The sequence below is a fragment of the Hyla sarda genome, chromosome 1 (assembly GCF_029499605.1).
Source record: "Hyla sarda isolate aHylSar1 chromosome 1, aHylSar1.hap1, whole genome shotgun sequence".
Lineage (NCBI taxonomy): Eukaryota > Metazoa > Chordata > Amphibia > Anura > Hylidae > Hyla > Hyla sarda.
Window position 1 is genome coordinate 470,639,327 of NC_079189.1, and position 22,241 is coordinate 470,661,567.

Below are 22,241 nucleotides of genomic sequence, written 5' to 3' on the forward strand. Positions count from 1 at the left end.
GCCTAAAGACTTCCTGAATCCAATACATTTATAGAAATAAAATGGCGCAGCACTCCTCCAAATGATGGGAAAAAAATGAAGGTGCAATTTATTTAACTCATGTCATAACCGCAATGTTTCAATCCTCTATTAGAATAATTTTCAAGCATTATTGCTGCTTGAAAATAATTCTAATGGAGGATTGAAACATTGCGGCTATGAGTTGAATAAATTGCACCTTGAGTTTTTTCACAACATCTGGAGAAGTGCTGCGCCATTGTATTTCTAAGGTTTATGTATCGTGATCGGATCTGGGATGTCGGAAACCACTTTTCTGCACAATTGGTCTAAGTAGTGCTACATTCTTTATCAATCTACCTATCTATCTGTCTGTCTGTCTGTCTGTCTGTCTGTCTGTCTATCTATCTATCTATCTAGCTATCTACCTATCTATCTTAGCTTTTGTTAGCACTTTTTTGCATACATTTCATTTACAGTGTATTTGTTTATAAAATTAGGGAGGATAGAGTATATCCTCTTCCATTGTGAAACATCTTATATTGCATAGCCACTATTAAGAATGCAATCCAAGCAGAAAAGAAAAGAAGCTATAAGTGGATTGTGAAACATTTTAATTTTCCATAATCAGTTTTCCACCAGCAATACATATAAATATGTCATTAAAGCTTAAATTAACAGTATAAGATTGCTAAGTGCAACTCTTACTTAATTGCATTAGTTCAATGTATTGGTCTTGATCTCTATTTGGCTAGGTTATCAACTATTACTTATATGATTAGGGGTAGGGTTGCTTTGGGGCTCACTGATTCTTAGTTATATGTCTGTTCACAGGGTATTACATAAAGTAAACGTGGTAAATGAGGATTAAAGGGGTACTCCGGTGAAAAACTTTTTTATTTTTAATCAACTGGTGCCAGAAAGTTAAACAGATTTGTAAATTACTTCTATTAAAAAATCGTAATCCTTCCTGTACTTATTAGCTGCTGAATACTACAGTGGAAATTATTATTTGAAACACAGAGCTGTCTGCTGACATCTCTGCCCATTTTAGGAACTGTCCAGAGTAAAAGGAAATCCCCATAGCAAACATATGCTGTTCTGGACAGTTCCTAAAATGGACAGAGATGTCAGCAGAGAGCACTGTGCTCATGATGTCAGCAGACAGCTCTGTGTTTCGAAAAGAAAATAATTTCCGCTGTAGTATTCAGCAGCTAATAAGTACAGGAAAGATTAATATTTTTTAATAGAAGTAATTTACAAATCTGTTTAACTTTCTGGCACCAGTTGATTTAAAAAAAAAAAAAAAATTAAAAAGTTTTTCACCGGAGTACCCCTTTAACCCCTTGGGGACGGAGCCCATTATGACCCTAAGGACGGGAGCATTTTTTGCAAATCTGACCACTGTCACTTTAAGCATTAATAACTCTGGAATGCTTTTACTTATAAATTTGATTCCGAGATTGTTTTTTCATGACACATTCTACTTTATGTTAGTGGTAAATTTTCGGCGATACTTGCATCCTTTCTAGGTGAAAAATGCAAAAATTTCATGAAAAATTTGAAAATTTTGCATTTTTCTAACTTTGAAGCTCTCTACTTATAAGGAATATGGATATTCCAAATAAATTATGTATTGATTCACATATACAATTTGTCTACTTTATGTTTGCATCATAAAATTTATGAGTTTTTACTTTTGGAAGACATCAGGGGGCTTCAAAGTTCAGCAGCAATTTTCAAATTTTTCGCAAAATTTTCAAAATCGGAATTTTTCAGGGACCAGTTCAGGTTTGAAGTGGATTTGAAGGGTCTTCTGGTTAGAAATACCCGATAAATGACCCCATTATAAAAACTGCACCCCTCAAAGTATTCAAAATGACAATCAGTAAGTGTGTTAACCCTTTAGGTGTTTCACAGGAATAGCAGCAAAGTGAAGGAGAAAATTCAAAATCTTCATTTTTTACACTGGCATGTTCTTGTAGACCCAGTTTTTGAATTTTTACAAAGGGTAAAAGGAAAAAAATCCTCTCAAAATTTGTAACCCAATTTCTCTCGAGTAAGAAAATACCTCATATGTGTATGTCAAGTGTTCGGCGGGTGCACTAGAGGGCTCAGAAGCGAAGGAGCAACAATGGGATTTAGGAGAGAGTTTTTCTGAAATCGTTTTTGGGGGGCATGTCCCATTTAGGAAGCCCCTATGGTGCCAGGACAGCAAAAAAAAAACACATTGCACACTATTATGGAAACGACACCCCTCAAGGAACGTAACAAGGGGTACGGTGAGCCTTAACACCCCACAGGTGTTTGACAACTTTTTGTTAAAGTCGGATGTGTAAATGAAAAAAAAAAATTTTTCCACTAAAATGCTGGTTTTTCCCCAAATTTTACTTTTTTACAAAGGGTAATAGGAGAAAATGCCCCCCAAAATTTGTAACCCTATTTCTTCTGAGTATGGAAATACCCCATATGTGGACGTCAAGTGCACTGCGAGCGAACTACAATGCTCAGAAGAGGAGAAGCGCCATTGAGCTTTTAGAGAGATAATTTATTTGGAATGGAAGTCGGGGGCCATGTGCATTTACAAAGCCCCCCGTGGTGCCAGAACAGTGGACCCCCCCACATGTGACCCCATTTTGGAAATTACACCCCTGACGGAATGTAATAAGGGGTGCAGTGAGCATTTACACCCCACTGGCGTTTGACAGATCTTTGGAACAGTGGGCTGTGCAAACAAAAAAATTAAATTTTTCATTTTCACAGACCACTGTTCCAAAAATCTGTCAGACCCCTGTGGGGCGTAAATGCTCACTGTACCCCTTATTACATTCCGTGAGGGGTGTAGTTTCCAAAATGGGGTCACATGTGGGTATTTATTATTTTGATTTTACAGCGGTTCTGACATAAATGCAGCCACCCCTGTGCAAATCACCAATTTCGGCCTCAAATGTACATAGTGCGCTCTCACTCCTGAGCCTTGTTATGCGCCCGCAGAGCATTTTACGCCCACATATGGGGTATTTCCGTACTCAGCAGAAATTGCGTTACAAATTTTGGGGGTCTTTTTTTCCTTTTACCTCTTGTGAAAATAAAAAGTAAAGGGCAACACCAGCATGTTAGTGTAAAATTTTTTTTTTTTTACACTAACAGGCTGGTGTAGACCCCAACTTTTCCTTTTCATAAGGGGTAAAAGGAGAAAAAGCCCCCCAAAATTTGTAGTGCAATTTCTCCCGAGTACGGAAATACCCCATATGTGGCCCTAAACTGTTTCCTTGAAATACGACAGGGCTCCAAAGTGAGAGAGCACATACGCATTTGAGGACTAAATTAGGGATTGCACAGGGGTGGACATAGGGGTATTCTACGCCAGTGATTCCCAAACAGGGTGCCTCCAGCTGTTGCTAAACTCCCAGCATGCCTGGACAATCAGTGGCTGTCCGGAAATGCTGGGAGTTGTTGTTTTGCAACAGCTGGAGGCTCCGTTTTGGAAACACTGCTGTACAATACGTTTTTCATTTTTATTGGGGGGGGGGGACAGTGCAAGGGGGTGTTTATGTAGTGTTTTACTCTTTATTAGGTGTTAGTGTAGTGTAGTGCAGTGTTTTTAGGGTACATTCACACTGGCGGGTTACGGTAAGTTTCCCGCTAGGAATTTGCGCTGTGGTGAAAAATTTGCCGCAGCTCATACTTGAAGCAGGAAACTTGCTGTAAACCCGCCCGTGTGAATGTACCCTGTACGTTCACATGGGGGGGGGGAACCTCCAGCTGTTTCAAAACTACAACTCCCAGCATGCACGGTCTGTCAGTACATGCTGGGAGTTGTAGTTTTGCAACAGCTGGAGGCACACTGGTTGGAAAATATTGAGTTGGGTTCTGTTACCTAACTCAGTATTTTCCAACCATTGTGCCTCCAGCTGTTGCAAAACTACAATTCCCAGCATGTCTGATCACAGAAGGGCATGATGGGAGATGTAGTTATGCAACAGCTGGAGGTACGCAACTACAACTCCCAGCATGCCGAGACAGCTGTTTGCTGTGTGGGCATGCTGGAATTTGTAGTTTTGCAACATCTGGAGTGCTACAATTTAGAGACCACTGAACAGTGATCTCCAAACTGTGGACCTCCAGATGTTGCAAAACTACAACTCCCAGCATGCCCAGACAGCAAACAGCTGTCTGGGCATGCTGGGAGTTGTAGTTTTGCAACATCTGGAGGGCTACAGTCTAGAGACCACTATAGTGGTCTCAGACTGTAGCCCTCTAGATGTTGCTATGCAACTACTCACCAGCTTCCGTCGCATCCGGGAGCCGTCCTCTTCTGCCGCACACCGCCGCAGATCTCCGCCGCCGCCGCCGATCCCCGTCGCTCCGCTGCCTCCGGAGGGGTAAGTGGACTCCGGCTCCGCTCCTCTTCGTTTTCCCCGTTCTGCCCCGCCTATTGTGGGAGGGCAGGACGGGGAAAACGAAAGTAAACCCCTCCGCCCCAGATCTGCTATTGGTGGTCGCGTCTAGACCACCAATAGCAGAGATAGGAGGGGTGGCAACTCTGCCACCTCACTCCTATCGCTTTAGGGGGATCGTGGGTGTCTTAGACACCCGCGATCCCCCTTCTATTCCGGGTCACCGGGTCACCATAGACCCGTAATGACCCGGAATCGGCGCAAATCGCAAGTGTGAATTCACTTGCGATTTGCGCCGATCGCCGACATGGGGGGGGGGTCTAATGACCCCCCTGGGCATTTGCACGGGGTGCCTGCTGATAGATATCAGCAGTCACCCCGGCCCGGTCCCCGCCCGGCGCGCGCCGAAATTCCCACGGGCGTATGGATACGCCCTTCGTCCTTAAGTACCAGGACGCAAGGGCATATGCATACGCCCTTCGTCCCCAACAGGTTAAATGGTTTTCCGGCGCCATAAAAAATAAACATAATGGCCCTTATTTACTAAGAGTGTTGTGTAGGTTTCTTTGTGGGTTTTAATTCCCTACAATTTATTTTCCACTGTTTACTTAGGTTTCCCTACATTTTGTTTTTTTACACCTGCTCTGAAATCCATCGCATTTTCTGTGGAAACCTTAGTAAATGAGTTGAGTTTTTGTGAAAATGTCGGTGAATACGCCCCTTTTCGGTGACCATGCCCCCTTTTCCTGACGGTCATGCCCCTTTTTGAGGTTTTCTTAGCAAAATGGAGAGTTAGTCAGGGTTTTTTCAATTCTGGCACAAAATCTGGCTCAGACAGAATTTCTGGCACAATGCGCCAATATCTGGCACACAACCCGACAAAACATGTCGGGTTTGCAATAGTAAATGAGGGCCAATGAGTAAATATGGGTTAAAATAAATAAGGGTGAGATTAAAAAGTACTTTGAAATATTTCATTCATGCATTGTCAAAAATGTGACCATGGCAACTAATCACTATCCTTATTGGTGAGGTGTCGACCGTACTATACCATTGGTGTCAGTTGTTAGGCCGCATTCACATTAGGTACTGTCCATTTTGCTTGCAGCAGATTCCCATTACTCTCAGTAGAATTCTGCTGCTAGGTGCACACTACAGAAGTTCCACAGCAAAACATTTAATGTGAAATTGAATTGTGCTCAAAGATTGAACATATTTAATCTCAAGGCGGAATCCACCAGAAAAGTCCTGGCACTGTGCTACAGTGAATGGGACAGTACTTACTCCTGCAAACAATAAAGGGGTACTCTGCCCCTAGACATCAGGGGATAAGATGTCTGATCGTGGGGCAATCTCGGCTGCGGCATCCCAGACATCCGGTGCACCGAGCAATCTTCGCTCTGTGCCGGATGACTGGAGATATGGGGGGCGGAGGCTCGTGAAGTCACGGTCATGCCCCACTCGTCACACCCCCTCCCAGAGACTTGCATTGAGGGGACGTGACGAGCAGGGTGTAGCCGTGACATCATGAGCCTCCGCCACTGCACCTGATGCACTAAACGAAAGCCAGGTGCAGCAGAGAGATTGCCGGGGTCCCCGGCGTCGGGACCCCCGAGATCAGAAATCATATCCCCTTTCCTTTGGATAAGGGATAAGATAACTAGGGGGGAGTACCCCTTTAAGTGCTGATTCTGGAGGAGGCTGCTAATTTCCATAGTGTGAATTGGCTCTTATTGTTTAAACAAAGTCTTGCTTGGAACAAAAAATTGTCTGTTTTAAAGAGGAATACAGCATTTTTGGTTGGTATTTTTCCATATCAATTTATTTAAAAAATATTATGAGGCTAGAACATTTATTTAATCATTGAGACATGGTCATTTCTTATCAAGCTTCATTTTTGTTAATTTGATTCTGTTCCATGTGACACTAGAGTCGGTTAGAGAGACCAGATTTAAATTCCAGATATACCTTTCACATAAATGGATGAAAGTTACTAATTCACATGGTATCATCGTGGTCATTTGTCATTATAGTACTCAGCAATTCCAATAAGCAGAAATAAATACATTTTGTTTGCAGTTCAGATAGAGGAGAATTATTTAGATAAATAATCCAAAGGCACTGATGGACTACGGGTAATTGTGATATATGGGAAAAATAACCTGCATCTGTGCTTCAATGTTTTGCTTGACCTCTCTTAGATGACAGATGCCCCGTATTATACACAGACTTGCTGTGTTGATTTTCATAGCACGATCTTTGGCAGGCTATATGTGAAAAGCATTGACTTTGGTTTATACCCTTTAACATGCACTTAGATTTCAAAACTAAAATGGGTAAAAAGTAAAACATTTTTTTATTGTGTGGAAATTCACAGCAACTCTTTACAATACCACCATCATTTAGTAATCAAAATAAGCTTTATGAGTAAATTTGCCCCTAGCCAAAGTTAATTTGGTGTTATGGCGCCCATTATGTGTCCTGCCATTGACAGCAGCAACCGTCACCTTCATTTGCAATGGTATCATAAACCGAAACTGGACTGCTATGAACTAAAATCGTATTCTCTTTAGTGGGGAATCTAGGTTCTGTTTTAAATCCAACGACAGCTGGCTTTAAGTATAGAGGCCTTGTGTTAACTGCTTCAATCCTGCCTGATATAAGGGACCGAAACAGTTCAGTGATATGAAGGATATCCTGCGGCCACACATGTTGTTTCCCATGAAAGGACTTTAAACTGGCATTTTTCAGCAGGATGCTTGCCCATACAGTAGAACGGTTTACCAGGAATGTCTCCACCAGATTGAAAAGCTTTCTAGGCCTGCCCAGTTGTCAGATTTACCAGAAATTGAGCATTTATGGCTAGCCAGCTTTGGGAACCTATGAGTGTGCAGAATATACAGGTACAGTTGCAACACCTGTAGACAACTATGTTGGAGGATGCCAAACAGAACCTGCATGCCACCATGCCCAACCGTATAACATCATGTGCCCAGGCTGGAGACCGCACAGCTGGGTAATTATACAGTTTTCGCCAATACACTTATTCTTTCACTCTAATATTAAGAAATTTTGTAGGGTTTTTAAGATCCTACATGCAGAAAGGACAGGGTGGTGAGGGTATTCTTATCATCTTTGGTCTGTAAAAATAATCATTTGTAAGCTGGAACAATGAAATCAGCATTGCATTGCTAGAACCACTTATAAAGCATCATTAAGCAGGAACATTACACATCAGCTGTGTAGCAAGGCAAACCTGCTGATATTGTTGCTTCTAATGGATCATCAAATGTAATCTCACTCCCATCAGATGTTGCCTAGGCCACGAAAAAAAGTTTTGTGTTTTGTTTTTTGATCAGTGGGGGTTGATAGAATAGATGTTTTATCTGTTATTCATACTGTAATAAACAAATCCTCCCAGATTTTTGTATTGTGCAAAATGTTAAGGCAGGTGTGAAAAGAATGCTGCAAAATAAGAATTCATTTAAATATAGAATTGTTAACAGTAATTTTTTTTTATCCGTTAACAAAATGCAAAGTGAATAAACAGTAATCTAAATCAAATCAATATTTGGTGTGGGCACCCCTTGCCTTCAAAATACAGTGAAATCTTCCTTAGTGGACACCTCCCATTACGGGACATCTCCCAACAGCGGACAGTTTTTAATTCCCCAGAAGACTCCCATAGGACTTAATGTATTTGCCCCCTCCGAATAGGGGACATTCCCAATAGCGGTCGCGGACACACCTTATAGGGGACAAAACACACTATAGGGGACAAACAGTCTTATGTGTTGCCCTACCATGTACACAGGGCTGCCGTCAGGCGGGTACAACCAATACCCCAGTAAGTGGCTAGGGTTCCCAGGGGGCCCTTGCTGGACCCCCCTGTAGCAGCCCCAGCACTCCCCTTGTGCCAAATCCTCACCCCCCTGTGCCAAATCATCCCCCATGCCAAATCATTCCCTCATCCCCATGCCAAGTCATCCCCCAATGCCAAATCATTCCCCCATTTCCTCATCCCCTTGCCAAATCATCTCCCCCATGCCAAATTATCCCCCCCCCCATGCCAAATCATTCCTCCATTTCCTCATCCCCCTGATCTTCTTACCGGCCAGAAGGCAGTGATGAGTGACGCTCCTCTGCGCTTCACTCAGTGAGGACAGGGATGGACATGAGCAGCAGGCAGTGATGAGTGACGCTCTGCCCGTGAGCAGTGGCTGCCCGAAGTGACGAGTGACATATGGAGAGTCACTGCTGGTAGCTGCCACTGCTCATGGCCATCACTGCCCTCACTGAGTGAAGTGCAGAGGAGCGTCACTCGTCACTGCCTGCTGGCCAGGTAAAAAGTAAAAAGAACTGGGGGAATGATTTGGCATTGCGGGGGGAATGATTTGGCATGAATGATTTGGCATTACTTTTCTAAATTAATTATATTGTTGAGATTTTTTTTAAACCTTATTACAGTGCAAAATTATTTATATTTAGCTTTTTATCGTGTTTTTTAGGTAATTAACTCTGGAGTGAGTAAGTACAGTATTCCATCATTTATAAAGATGTTTAAGCTTTTTTTTCCCAATAGGGGATATCTCCCAATAGTGGACACTTTTTTATTCCCCATGAGTGTCCGCTATTGGGAGATTCTACTGTAGCACCAATTCTTCTAAGTATGCTTGCACATAGTCAGGGATTATAGTCAGGTTTATGGTTATTATTACTACATGTTTAACCCCTTAACGACTCAAGACGTAAATGTATGTCTTGGTGAGGTGGTACTTAACGCACCAGGATGTACATTTACGTCCTAAGCATAACCGCGAGCATCGAAGCGATGCCCGGATCATGCGCGGCAGGTCCCGGCTGCTGATCACAGCCAGGGACCTGCCCGTAATGGCAGACACCCGCGATCCCGCAGATGTCCGCCATTAACCCCTCAGATGCCATGATCCATACAGATCACGGCATCTGCAGCATCGCAGTCTCTAAAATGGATGATCGGATCACCCGCAGCGCTGCCGCGGCGATCCGATAATCCAGCACGGCAGACGGAGGTCCCCTCACCTGGCTCCGCTGCCTTCCCAGCGTCTTCTGCTCTGATCTGCCTTCCCGCAGACCAGAGCAGAAGATGACCAACAATGCTGATCAGTGCTGTGTCCTGTACATAGCACTGAACAGTATTAGCAATCGAGTGATTGCTATAAATAGTCCTCTATGGGGACTATTAAAGTTTTAAAATTAAATTAAAAAAAGTAAAAAAATAAAGTAAAAAAAATGTGAAAAACCCCCTCCCCCAATAAAAACAAATTGTCCAATTTTCCCTGTTTCACCCCCAATAAGTGTTAAAAAAATATTTTATATACATATTTGGTATTGCCGCATGCGTAAATATCTTAAATATTAAAGTAAAATGTTAATGAACATAAAAATAAAAAAATAGATGCTTTTTTTAATAACATTTTATTCAAAAAAAATAAAATAAAATATGGATTAAAAGTTCTATATAAGCAAATCTGGTATCAATAAATAGTACAGCTCACGGCGCAAAATATGAGCCCTCATACCGCCGCTTATATGGAAACATGAAAAAGTTATAAGTCTTCAAAATAGGGGGATTTTAAACGTACTAATTTGATTTAAAAGTTTGCGATTTTTTTTAAGCACAACAGTAATAGAAAGGTATATTATCATTGGTAACATTTTAATCGTATTGACCCCAAGAATAAAGAACACATGTCATTTTTACCGTAAATTGTACGGCGTGAAAACAAAACCTTCCAAAATTGGCAAAATTGTGGTTTTCTGTTTAATTTCACCACACAAATAGTATTTTTTTGGTTGCACCATACATTTTATGGTAAAGTGAGTGATGGCATTACAAAGGACAACTGATCGTGCAAAAAAACAAGCCCTCATACTAGTCTGTGGATGAAAATATAAAAGAGTTATGATTTTTTGAAGGCGAGGAGGAAAAAACAAAAAAGTAAAAATTAAACGAAAAAGTAAAAATATAAATTTTCTGTAGACAACTGTAGTGGTACAGTTTTACATATGCCCATGCCCGGGCCTCAAAAATAAACAAAATAAACTCACACATACCTTCCTACGAGCCCCTGTTGGTTCGGCACAGGCCTCATGATCCGGCAGTGCTGATGTCATTCCACTTCCTGGGGATGGGGACGCCGCAGAACCGTCGGCGTATCACCGGTCGTAGCGATGTCCCGCCCCGGCTGGTGATAGGCTGAGCCAAATGTCATGTAAGAAGCCGGCTAGAGCTCCTTACATGACAATCAGCTCAGCCTATCACCAGCAGGGGCGGGACATCGCTACGGCCGGTGATACGCCGATGGCTCTGCTGTGTCCCCATCCCCAGGAAGTGGAATGACGTCAGCACTGCCGGACCATGAGGCCTGTGTCAGGCCAACGGGGGATCGTAGGAAGGTATGTATGAGTTTATTTTGTTTATTTTTGAGGCCCGGGCACGAGCATATGTAAAACGGTACCACTACAGTTGTCCTTTAAGGCACAATTTGGCTGCATCCTCAAGGAGTTAATACAGGTAGTTAATCATTTTCCTAGGTAGGTTTTAAGACACAGTCACTAAATGAAACAGAAACAGTTATGTAGGAGGCTTAAAACTGGATGAGGGACATCCAAACTTTGCTCCTAAGGGAGATTGTGGAATACAGTTTTATGTCACAAGGTAGTAATATTGCATCAGCAAGGCCTCCCCAGGTAATTATTTTAAAGAGAATCTGTCAGCTGTATTTTCTGTTAAGAGCTGCAGATACCATTGAATAGTTGTTATGAAAAAGTATATTGATATAATGAGTATAAGGTTAACTTAACCTTTCCTGGAGCTGTGGTTGCCAAACTTTTAAAATAGCCCTTTTATTTATAAGTCAATGTCAAGGAGGTGCGTATCTGCTCAAGTTTCACAGCCTGGGAAACCTCCTCACTTGACCTTACCTCCCAGTCCCTCCTTGATTGACAAACAGAGCCCGGTGCATCAGTTAAAGAGGGACTGAGAAGTAAGGTTCAAGGGAGGAGACGTGGCAGGCTGTGGCACTTAAGCAGCTAGGCACCACCACCTTTACACTTGGCTGAGAAATAAAAAGAAAATATAAGTGGAAAAACTACCATCTACTTCATAATTTGTTCAATTTGTTTTATACCCTAACAGATATTTAACTGTCTCTTCACCTCTTAGCAGCAAATACAGATGACAGCTTCTTTTTCTACATAAGTTAAGTAGCTTCACATCTGGAAGATCTGTAAGAATGACATTTTTTAAGTTTTATTTATTTGCAAATATCAGGAGCAAAATGAATTTCAGAAAGGCATAATAATAGAAATGCTTAGATCATACTGTAAATGTCAACACATTGTAAAATAAAAATTGCGGACACATAAATTCAACAGAATGATGCAATACATATTGACGTGTGTGTATATATATATATATATAAAGATAACCTAAAAAAACTAAAAATGTATTCCTTTCATAGTAAAAGGAAGCTGTGATTTATACCCTGTATTTCCTGTAGCTACAAAACGCTGGAGTTTTGAAGCTTGCACAACATTGCTAAAGCAGGTCATCTTAAACATCAACATTAAATCTACATTATATTTAAAATCAAAAGTAAAAAAGTGGAACGTAAAAATCAATATAAATCTCAATAAAAAAGATATCTATAAAATCTGATTTAGATTGCTGGTGCTGAGAGGGCCAATGCAATGTGTATGCTGAGATATCATTCAGGGTAAAACTCTTATATCTACTGTCATCTACTAGTATGTAGTGATGTGTTGCATTTTCATTCTCAGTTCTTTAGTGTTTTTCTTTTTTTCATCTTAAAGCCATTTCCAACCACAAAACTTCCGCTCAATGTATTTTCATAGAAATGAACAGCCCAGAACACTTGCAGTTTAACAGATACTGAACAAGAGACAAAATAGGTATTATTGTATCAGCTAATAAATGTTTCTTTTTGTATAATGAAAAGTTTAGCAATTTCCCAATATACTTTCTTTATCAATCCCTCACAGTTTTCAAAACATCACTGTTTACTTGCATAGTACAGTATCAAGATGCTTTCAGATGGAAGTGAAATGTTCGCGACATTACTGCAAATAATTCTGCGGTGGCAAATCCTCAACAAATTGTGTCGTTTTTGGTGTAGACTTGTGTAATTGAGATTTTTTGTGCACGAAATGAAAGTACTACAACACGCTTGCCCAGAATTATATAGCAACCTAATACAGATCAGTTTAATGATTGGTTGCTATATGTTTGAGACAAAAATGACACAAGAAAAGGGTCTATCAAATTTAACCTAAAACCAAACTTTGTTGATCCAGAGGAAGGCATAAGGCCCATGCCATTTGCCCCATGACAGAGAAAAATTCCTTCCCGACTCCAATATGGCGATCAGAATTAATCTGTGGATCAACGTTCTTTCCTCATAAATCTAGTATTTATAACCTGTTATATTATATTTTTTTTCCAGAAAAACATCCAGGGCCCCATTGAACTTGTTTATTGAGTCAGACATCACATCATGTGGCGGAGATTTCTATAATCTCACAGTAAAAAAATCCCGGTCTGTGATGATGGAGAAACCTTCTTTCCTCTAGACAAAGAGGATGCCTTCTGGTCATGGTTAAAAAGATCACTAGAAAGATCAATGTACTGTTCATTCATAAATTATTACATTGTGATGAAATCGCCCCTAAGGGTTATATCACTGTTCTGTAAAGAACTTTAGATTGCTTGTGAATACGAGCTCATGAGTACTTGCTAGTCTTTTACGGGGACATTTATCTTAATTGCTTTGGTAAGCACATTCTGTAGGCATTTTCTTTTTTGCTTTAGTTTTGCTTATGTATGACACATTTATTATACTATCACAGGGGGTTCATAAATTTGGCTTACATAAGCAAAAACCAGTAAATCACTTTTGAATACCATTTTTATAGCACACATAAGCAAAAAACAATAAATGACTTCAGAACAACACTTACAGCTTTGAAAAAATGTGATATATATTTATATATATATGTTTATTACATTTTTTAACCACTCCCCCCCCCCTTGTAGCCGTGCACCCCTCCCCTGTGAAAAAGGGGAGGGATGCACGGCTACAGAGGGTGCCATTCCCCTTTGTATTTGCCACAGCAGCGTGCACCCATGTATTAGGTAGTTGTGCTGGCTATTTTTGTTTTTTTTTGTGCAACTTAGGGGAATGGCACCCTCTGTAGCCGTGAACCCCTCCCCTTTTACTCAGGAGGTATTTTAAATTTAAATTGATAATGGATCCAGCATGTCACCCAGTCAGAGGCTATATGCCTAGCAGAGGTGAGTGTTATGAGTGTTAGGCTCAGAATGTGTGTTAGGGTCCCATCCGAAATGAGGCCACCTCCGCGTGGTGGATGGGGGGGGGACACGTTCTGATCAAAAAGTGCGCTAAGAGCCTCCATTTTTTGACCAAGTGTGCTGCTGCAACCTTCTATTTTTGTATACCCTGTATTTGCCACAGCAGTGTGCACCCGTGTATTACGTAGTTGTGCTGGCTATTTTTCTTTTTGTTAATTTACAAATCTGTTTAACTTTCTGGCACCAGCTGATTAAAAATATTAACTTGTCCACCGGACTACCCCTTTAATGTTAATAAAATGGTTAACGAGGGCTTGTGGAGGAGTGGTTTTTTGGAATAAAATTCCAACGTGCTTAAATGTGTTGTGTTTTTTTTATTTACTTGACAAGCTTAGTAGTGGAAGCCTTCTTATAGACAGAGTCCATTACTAAGCTGGGGCTTAGCATTAGCCACAAAAACAGCTAGCGCTAACCCCCAATTATTACCCCAGTACCCACCGCAACAGGGGTGCCGGGAAAAGCAATTACCAACAGGCCCAGAGCATAAAAATGGCGCTCCTGGGCCTAGGCAGTAACAGGCTGGCGTTATTTAGGCTGGGGAGGGCCGGTAACAATAAAAATAGGGGGAACTATTAATAATTTAATAATAATTAAATATAAAAAAACTCATAGAGTTCCCCCTATTTTTATTCTCAGCCAAAAACCAACCAAGAATCAACAGCCTGACGTTACCAGGGTGGGCGAGGACCATTGTTACTGGCCCTCCCCAGCTTAAATAACGCCAGCCTGTTACTGACATTTTTGATGCTCCTGGCCTGTTGGTAACGGCTCTACCCGGCACCCTGTGGCATTGGGTACCAGGGTAATAATTGGGGGTTCGCGCTAGCTGTTTATGTGGCTAATGCTAACCCAGCTTAGTAATGGACTCCATCTATTAGACAGCTTCCACTACTAAGCCTGTCAAGTAAACAAATAAAACACAACATGTTTAAAAAAAATTTATTCCAAAAACACACTCCCCCACAATCCCTCATTATACATATTATGAACATTAAACAAAGAAAAAATGCTGGTCATAGATGTAGTCCACCGAATCCAAAGGAGTCCATAGGATTCACGGATCGGAAATGGGAAGAAAAACAAACATGAAAAATAGATTAATACATGTATTGTCACTCGCCCGCACATCTCCTGCGCTGAACAACTACAACTCCTAGCATGCCCTTACAGTAAGGACAAGCTGGGAGTTGTAGTCGTGCAGTGGGTGAGATGTGCGGGCGAGTGACAAGCTTGTCACCTGCCTCCCGCTGCAGGACTACAACTCCCAGCATGCCCTTACAGTAAGGAGCTGTAATTATGTGGCAGGGACAGGTAACCAGCTTGTCACTTGCCCACACCGCACAACTATAACTCCCAGCATGCCCTTATATTAAGGACATGCCAGAAGTTGTAGTTGTGGGGTGCTGGCGAGTGACAAGCCTGTCAACTGCCCCCGCTGCAGGACTACAACTCCCAGCATGTCCTCACAGTAAGGGCATGCTGGAAGTTGTAATCGTGCAGTGCGGTGGGTGGCAAGCAAGCCAGGGAAGTGGGCAGTAATGGGCTCCGCTCCCTGGCTGGGGTCGATAAGAAAATCCCTGTAATTTCCTATTTTCCGCCGGGTCCCATGACACGGAACCCAGTGGCAAATTTGAAATTACAGTAAACTCTGCGGTGCCGTAGCAAAGGTAGCCTGGGCTGACATAACACTGCAGCCGCCCGGGACTCCAGCAGCCGGGCCTGGAGATGTGCAGGAGCTCCGGCTTTTCTTGCTCTTTCGCAACGGCTTTTTATTTTTTACATTTTATTTTACCTCACCCAGCCACGCTCTGGCAGGCTAAGGTTCAGGCTGCGGGTCTTTCGGAACTGCAATTCCTGTAAAGCATTGAAAGCATGCCGAGTGACAATCCCTGCCGGCTCCTCTTCTACGCAGCGTAAGGGATGTAACCGGCACTATGGCCACTTTCACCCACTTCGGCTGCAGGGAATGATGTCCCTTACACGACGCAGAAGAGGAGCCGGCAGGGATCATCACTCGGCATGCTTTCAATGCTTTACAGGCATCGCAGTCCCGGAAGACCCGCAGCCTGAACCTGAGCCTGCCGGAACGCAGCCAGGTAAGGTAAAATTTAATTTTTTTAAAATGCCGGGGAGAAAGGGGGAGAAAAGCCAGGGAGAAAGGGGGAGAGCTATGATAGGTGTCATACCACACCGCCACATAGCTTTTTAATCCCTCACTGTAATATCAAATTCCCGCCGGGTTCGGTGATTGGCTGCTTGGTCCGGGCCAATCACGGGACCCAGCGGGAAATATGAAATTACAGTAGGAGATAGAAAAACTCTTCAGCGCTGTGGTATGTCAAAAGGAGCCCTGGCTGGCATCACTCTGCAGCTGCCCGGGCTCTGTCATACTTTCTCCCCGCTAACCTCACCCCTAATGATGGGGACACTGCTTTACAGCCCCCCCCCCCACCCGCTTGTCTTCCACACTTTAGGATTCAAATGCGCATGTGCAAAGTAAAAACGTATACGTTTTTCCCGTATGGAACCGTATACATATGCGTTTCCCATTGACGTCCATGTTAAAAAAAAAACGTATGCGGTTGCAGTACGGTTTTTAAACCGGAGACAAAATCGTGGTCAACCACGGTTTTGACTCCGGTTTAAAAACCGTACTGCAACCGCATAAGTTTTTTTTTTAACATGGACGTCAATGGGAAACGCACATGTATACGGTTCCATACGGGAAAACGTATACGTTTTTACTTTGCACATGCGCATTTGAATCCTAAAGTCCCCACCCAAGACCCCTCCCATTATAAATGGACAACATTTTCAAAAACGTATGTTTTTTTTTTTTCATAAAAACTGACGGAACTGTATGCACTTTTAAAAACAGTATACTGTTTAAAAATTCATACGGTTTACTTTTTTCCATACTGTTCCATCCGTTTTTTTGCCATATGGTTATCTTTAGAAAAACGGATTGAAAACAGTATGGCAAAAACATAGTGTGAACCCAGCCAAAGTTGTATGGGAGTCTCCACTATAGAATTGATAACAGACTCCACCTCCAGCCAAAATGGTGCAATTAGGGGCAGTGCCACCATATGGGGGAGTGTGAACCAATATGTGTAAGGCATCGCCTGCATTTGTTAGAGGGGGACAGACCATGCGCATGTAAGAATTCGGGGACCTTATACCAGCGTGATTGCACTTTAAAATGAGTTTCTTGTAACCTTACGCATCTAGACTGGCCATGCTAGGCAGAGAGAATACGGTCAACCTCCAGTTCTGTGAAAGGTTGATTCAGCTCTGCCTCCCATGAGGTAATGTAGTTCGGTTTCCACCTAGGCTGTGCCGACCTACAGGCGGATCTGATCTTTGATAGTTTCCAGGGCTTGTCACAGGAGGCTACCAAAGAGTTTTCAAAATCGGTTAAACCCCTCAATGGGAGGAATTCGGGAGCAAAAGCTACACAACAGCTTTTAACATGGTGAAGATGTAAGAAGGATGAAGTAACCTCGGGCAACATCATTCGTAGAGCATCGTCAGATGGGATCCCACCATCAGAAAGGAAATGCATAACTGGTAATTTCGATAATCGAAACCACATTGAAGTGATCGTGGGAGAGAGCATGTTCACGGCCACAGGTATAAAGTGCAAAGGGAGTTGAGGGGAAATGGAAGGGGAGAGTAGAGGTGAAAGATGCAACCAAGATGAGGAGGCGCCACCATACAGGAAGAGGTAATTTGAGTTATTGCGTCGCCAGCCCCTAGATGATGGTAACCAATGATCTCTAAGTAGATCTCCGTTATAGATAGCATGAGCCCATTGAGTTTCTCTCGGACCATATGTTGGGCGTACCAAGCGTGTCCAACGCTTACGTTGTATTTCATCATAAAGCCGGCGGACATCTGGCAGGCCAATGCCCCCCTCCGTCCGCAGGCGTGTGAGCACAGAGTGTGACATTCTAGGTCTCTTTTGCTTTCATAGGTATTTAGAGAAGAGTGATTTGATGGAGGTGAAGAATTTGCTCGGCAATAGAATAGGCAGCATGGTGAACTTGTAGGTGATCTTGGGGATTATATAGCATTGCAGAACATTCCTTCTGCCCAGCCATGAGATTAGGGCGATATCGTATTCCTTCAAGATGGATTCGGTTTCAGCGAGGAGGAGATCAAAGTTTGCCTTATAAAGGCTTCCCATCTTGGGAATAATATTCACTCCCAGGTATTTGAGGTGTGTCGTGGACCATCTAAAGCCAGAGCTATCTCGGAGCTCGGCAGAAGCAGGGGCAGGGAGGGAGATGTTGAGTAACTCTGATTTCGACACATTCACTTTAAAGTTTGAGATCGCCCCAAACTCAGAGGGTGGACTAGGGGAGGAAGGCTCTCTAGGGGGCTCGACAGGAGGAACAGGAGATCATCTGCAAAGGCCAATACCCTCAAGTCTTCCCAAGGAGTCTGATGCCCTTTAATAGAAGTTGATTGACGCACTTTTTGAAGTAGGGTCTCCATCACCAATATAAATAGAGTAGGGGAAAGGGGGCAGCCCTGTCTGGAGCCGTTCGTGATACGGAAGGGAGGAGAGATGGACTCATTAACCAAGAGAGAAGCAGAGGGAGACGAGTACAGCGACATAATAGCAGAAATAAAGGTGTCTGGGAATTGGAATTTTTTCAGTGTAGCAACCATAAAGTGCCAGTCTACTCTGTCGAATGCCTTCCCGGCATCAATGCCGAGAAGGACCAGTGGTGAGTTGGATGACTGGGCATGTGACATCGCAGTGAGGAGCTTCTCTGTATTAGTATGTCCCTCCCTTCCTGGGACAAAGCCTACCTCTTCTTCACCAATGAGGTGGGGCAGGAGTTTTTTAAGGGAGTTTAGCCCAGAGCTTAAGATCTAAATTCAGGAGCGAGATCGGGCGATGCTTATGCGACTTTTTGTGCAACTTTTGTAAGCAAAAAAAGAGCTCTAAATCCCTTGATAAATGTCCCCCATTACGGTGTCCATTTTAGGACATAGTCAGTCGTACCTCTGTCGTCTGTCAGGCAAAACAGCGTCCTGCCTCTTCCCTCGGACCAATCTCCGTGAGGCGTTATCCACAACTCCCTCCTTTGTCATCCTAAAGTCTCTCATCCAAAACTCCGTCATCCCTCAGACAAAAAACCTTCCTGCCGTGTAGCAGAGCCAAGTCAGTGTCAGCTCTCTGCTATACGGGTTCTGCTGTACATGCTTTTCAATGTCAGCTCTGCTATACAGTGCTGTGCAGCGTTGGCTCTGCTGCTATGCTGCAAGAAGTTGCTACTGAGGAAGAATCGTCTGAGGCATGACGGCGTTTTGGATGAGGGACTTTCAGATGAGGGAGTTGTGGCTGAAGGATGACAGCAATTGGTGTGAGGGAGGAGGCGGGACGACGTTTCGCCTGACCGAGGATGGGGTTGTGGCTGACGACTGACAGGCATGTTATAAAACTCCCACTACTTCTATTAGACAAACAACTAATTTCCTTAACAACTTTTAAAGGGGTACTCTAGTGGATTTTTTTTTTTAAATCAACTGATGCCAGAAAGTTAAAGGGGGTATTCCAGGCAAAAACTTTTTTATTGTGAATTACTTCTATAAAAAAATCTTAATTCTTCCAGTACGTATCAGCTGCTGTATGCTCCACAGGAGGTTATTTTTCTTTTTAAATTTATTTTCAGTCTGACCACAGTGCTCTCTGCCGACACCTCTGTCAGGAACTCTCAGAGAGCACTGTGGTCAGATGAAAAAGAAATTCTAAAAGAAAAGAACTTCCTGGAAGTACGGGAATGATTAAGATTTATAAATAGAAGTAATTTACAAATCTGTTTAACTTTCTGACACCAGTTGATTAAAAAATAATGTTTTTCCACTGGAGTACCCCTGGGACCGTGATATTGGGTCTAAGGGCTGTATTAGCATGACTGCTGTCCAATATGAGTACAGATCTTTTAGATTGGCGTTTGTGTTTACCCGGCCTATTGCACAGCCCAGTATCGGGCAGCCAAGGCCACACAGACGATTGCTTTTTTTTTGTGCGGCTCTTTACATCTCTCACTCATTGGCCACATTACACAGGTCAGATCCTCATTGTTTGCCCAATGAGCAAGGATTTCTTCCCGGCTTTTCTCCCCTTTAATGAGCCCTGTGAACAGAGTGATTATCAGCCTATTCAGACAATAATTGTCCCATGTAATAGTGAGCTAAGTGATCCCAGCACAGTCCTGATGGTGACATTGTCACTTTGCCAGGGCTATTTGAGGGTTATCTGGGGATACTATAACAATTCTATTATAGTGGAAATAGTGTAATGTAACCATAACATATTCCATAATGCTGTGTGGAGCTTGTCACTGTTCACATCATTGCCTGGCCCCAGTGAGGCCCACAACATACATTTCTTATGTGATAGGTTCAGATATTGTAGGAAGCCATTTTACTTCATGCAGATGTTATTGATCGCAGGACCCCAGTTATGGAAGGCAACAGGTCTTACTAATGATTCACCCTTTTGCCTATTCTAAGGGACACATTGTAATAAATAAAAAAAAGTAAGAATAACACAAACAATGATTTAAAAAAAAAAATTGGAAGGTTAGGTTCACATCATAATTTTACATCCCATAGCCAGATTAAAAAATCTGATCAAAAGTACGGATGACTAAAATCAGATCTCTGACTTATTTTTGCACAACTTTGTCTATTTCATTTATTTTTTTTAAATTCTGGGCTAGTTTTATGAGTCTGATTTTACACAAAGCTACTACGTATGTGTAAGCAAACAAGTGTGTGAAATTAAAGTAATGGAATTGTTCAGTAACATGATTCAATGCGATTCACTTAGACATTAATGTTATGAAAATCTGATACGACTAAATCAAATTACAAAATCATGGTCGACCCTGATTTTTCACCCAACTAAAAATCTGATAGAAAACATTCAGATGGATATTACTAGAAATATGAATGTAGACAGTTTTTAGGTAACAAATCAGATTAACTAGTTGGATGTCAAAATTGTAATGTGAATCCACCATAAACTATAAAAAAAATCCTAATTACCCTAAGTCCTTGGGTCCAATCCCCTTGCCCTAATGCAATCCCCTTTTATTTAATCTAATAGAACAATAAAAAGGATAGAAAACACCAGTTGCAGTTATAAATGATATATTTAAGGCTCCTCTAGCTGAATCAAAATTAGTTTAAGCCTAATTATTTTGTCATACACCAAATGCTACACTAACCCCCCGCCCCCCCCCCCCCAAAAAAAAAACAATCTGTAACAATTTTTTGGATAAGTAATATATTTTTCATGGAGCGATACCTATAAGCCAAATCTTGTTCTCATATCTTGTTCCTTTCACTGTGCAAAGTCGTTTGCAGGTGTTAGATTTGTGAACAGGGCTCAGCTTCCAGCTGATGACATGTGGCACCAGAGAATAAAATAATTTTTCCATGTTATTAAAGCACAGTCAGATATATAAAAGGTATCATGATTCTCCTTGCCCTGATAGCTGGAAGATCATTAAAGCTGACAGATTCCCTTTAACCCCTTAATGACCACGGGCGCAAATGTACGTCCTGGTTTGGCGGTACTTCACGCACCAGGACGTACATTCACGTCCTGTGTATGATCGCGAGCATTGGAAGGGTGTTTGCGTCATATACAACATGGTTCCGCCTGCTAGCAGCAGCCAGGGACCAGCCATAATGGCTGACATTCACAATAGTGCGGATGTCCGCCATTATCCCCTCAGATGCTGTGATCAATACAGATCACGGCATCTGCGGCAGTGTGGTACTTTGAATGGATGATCGGATCGCCCGCATCGTTGCCACGGCGATCCGATCATCCAGCATGGTGGCCAGAGGTCTCCTCACCTGGCTCCGGCCGTCTCCCGGGGTCTTCTGCTCTGGTCTGAGATCGAGCAGACCAGAGCAGAAGATCACCGATAATACTGATCGGTGCTATGTCCTATGCATAGCACTGAACAGTATTAGCAATCAAATGATTGTTATAGATAGTCCCCTATGGGGACATAAAAAGTGTAAAAAAAAAAAAAAGGTCAAAATGTAAAAATAAAAAGTGAAAAAAAATTGGAAAAATGCCCTCCCCCAATAAAAAGAAAAATTGTCAGTTTTTCCCATTTTACCTGCAAAAAGCGTAATTTAAAAAAAATAAACATATTTGGTATAGCCATGTGCATAAATGTCAACTATCAAAATATAATCTTCATGATCCCGTACAGTGAATGCTGTAAACGTAAAAAAAAAAAAAAAAAAAAAAAAAGGCCAAAAATGCTGCTTTTTTCACATTTTATTCAAAAAATTTTATAAAAAATTATCTAAAAGTTTTATATATGCAAATGTGGTAGCGATGAAAAGTACAGATTACGGCGCAAAAA

General features: G+C 42.2%; 1 protein-coding gene across 3 annotated transcripts in view; it reads right to left on the reverse strand.

Moving 5' to 3' along the window:
• CMKLR1 (chemerin chemokine-like receptor 1) overlaps positions 1–22,241 on the reverse strand; it is a 52,733-nt gene that overhangs the window by 23,903 nt on the left and 6,589 nt on the right. The window contains exon 2 of one of the 3 annotated variants that reach the window (XM_056536776.1): positions 11,598–11,666. The exons of the other annotated variants lie outside the window; for them this stretch is intronic. The gene's annotated coding sequence lies outside the window, so the exon portion shown is untranslated. The remainder of the gene's footprint in view (positions 1–11,597; positions 11,667–22,241) is intronic. 3 annotated transcript variants of the gene reach the window in all.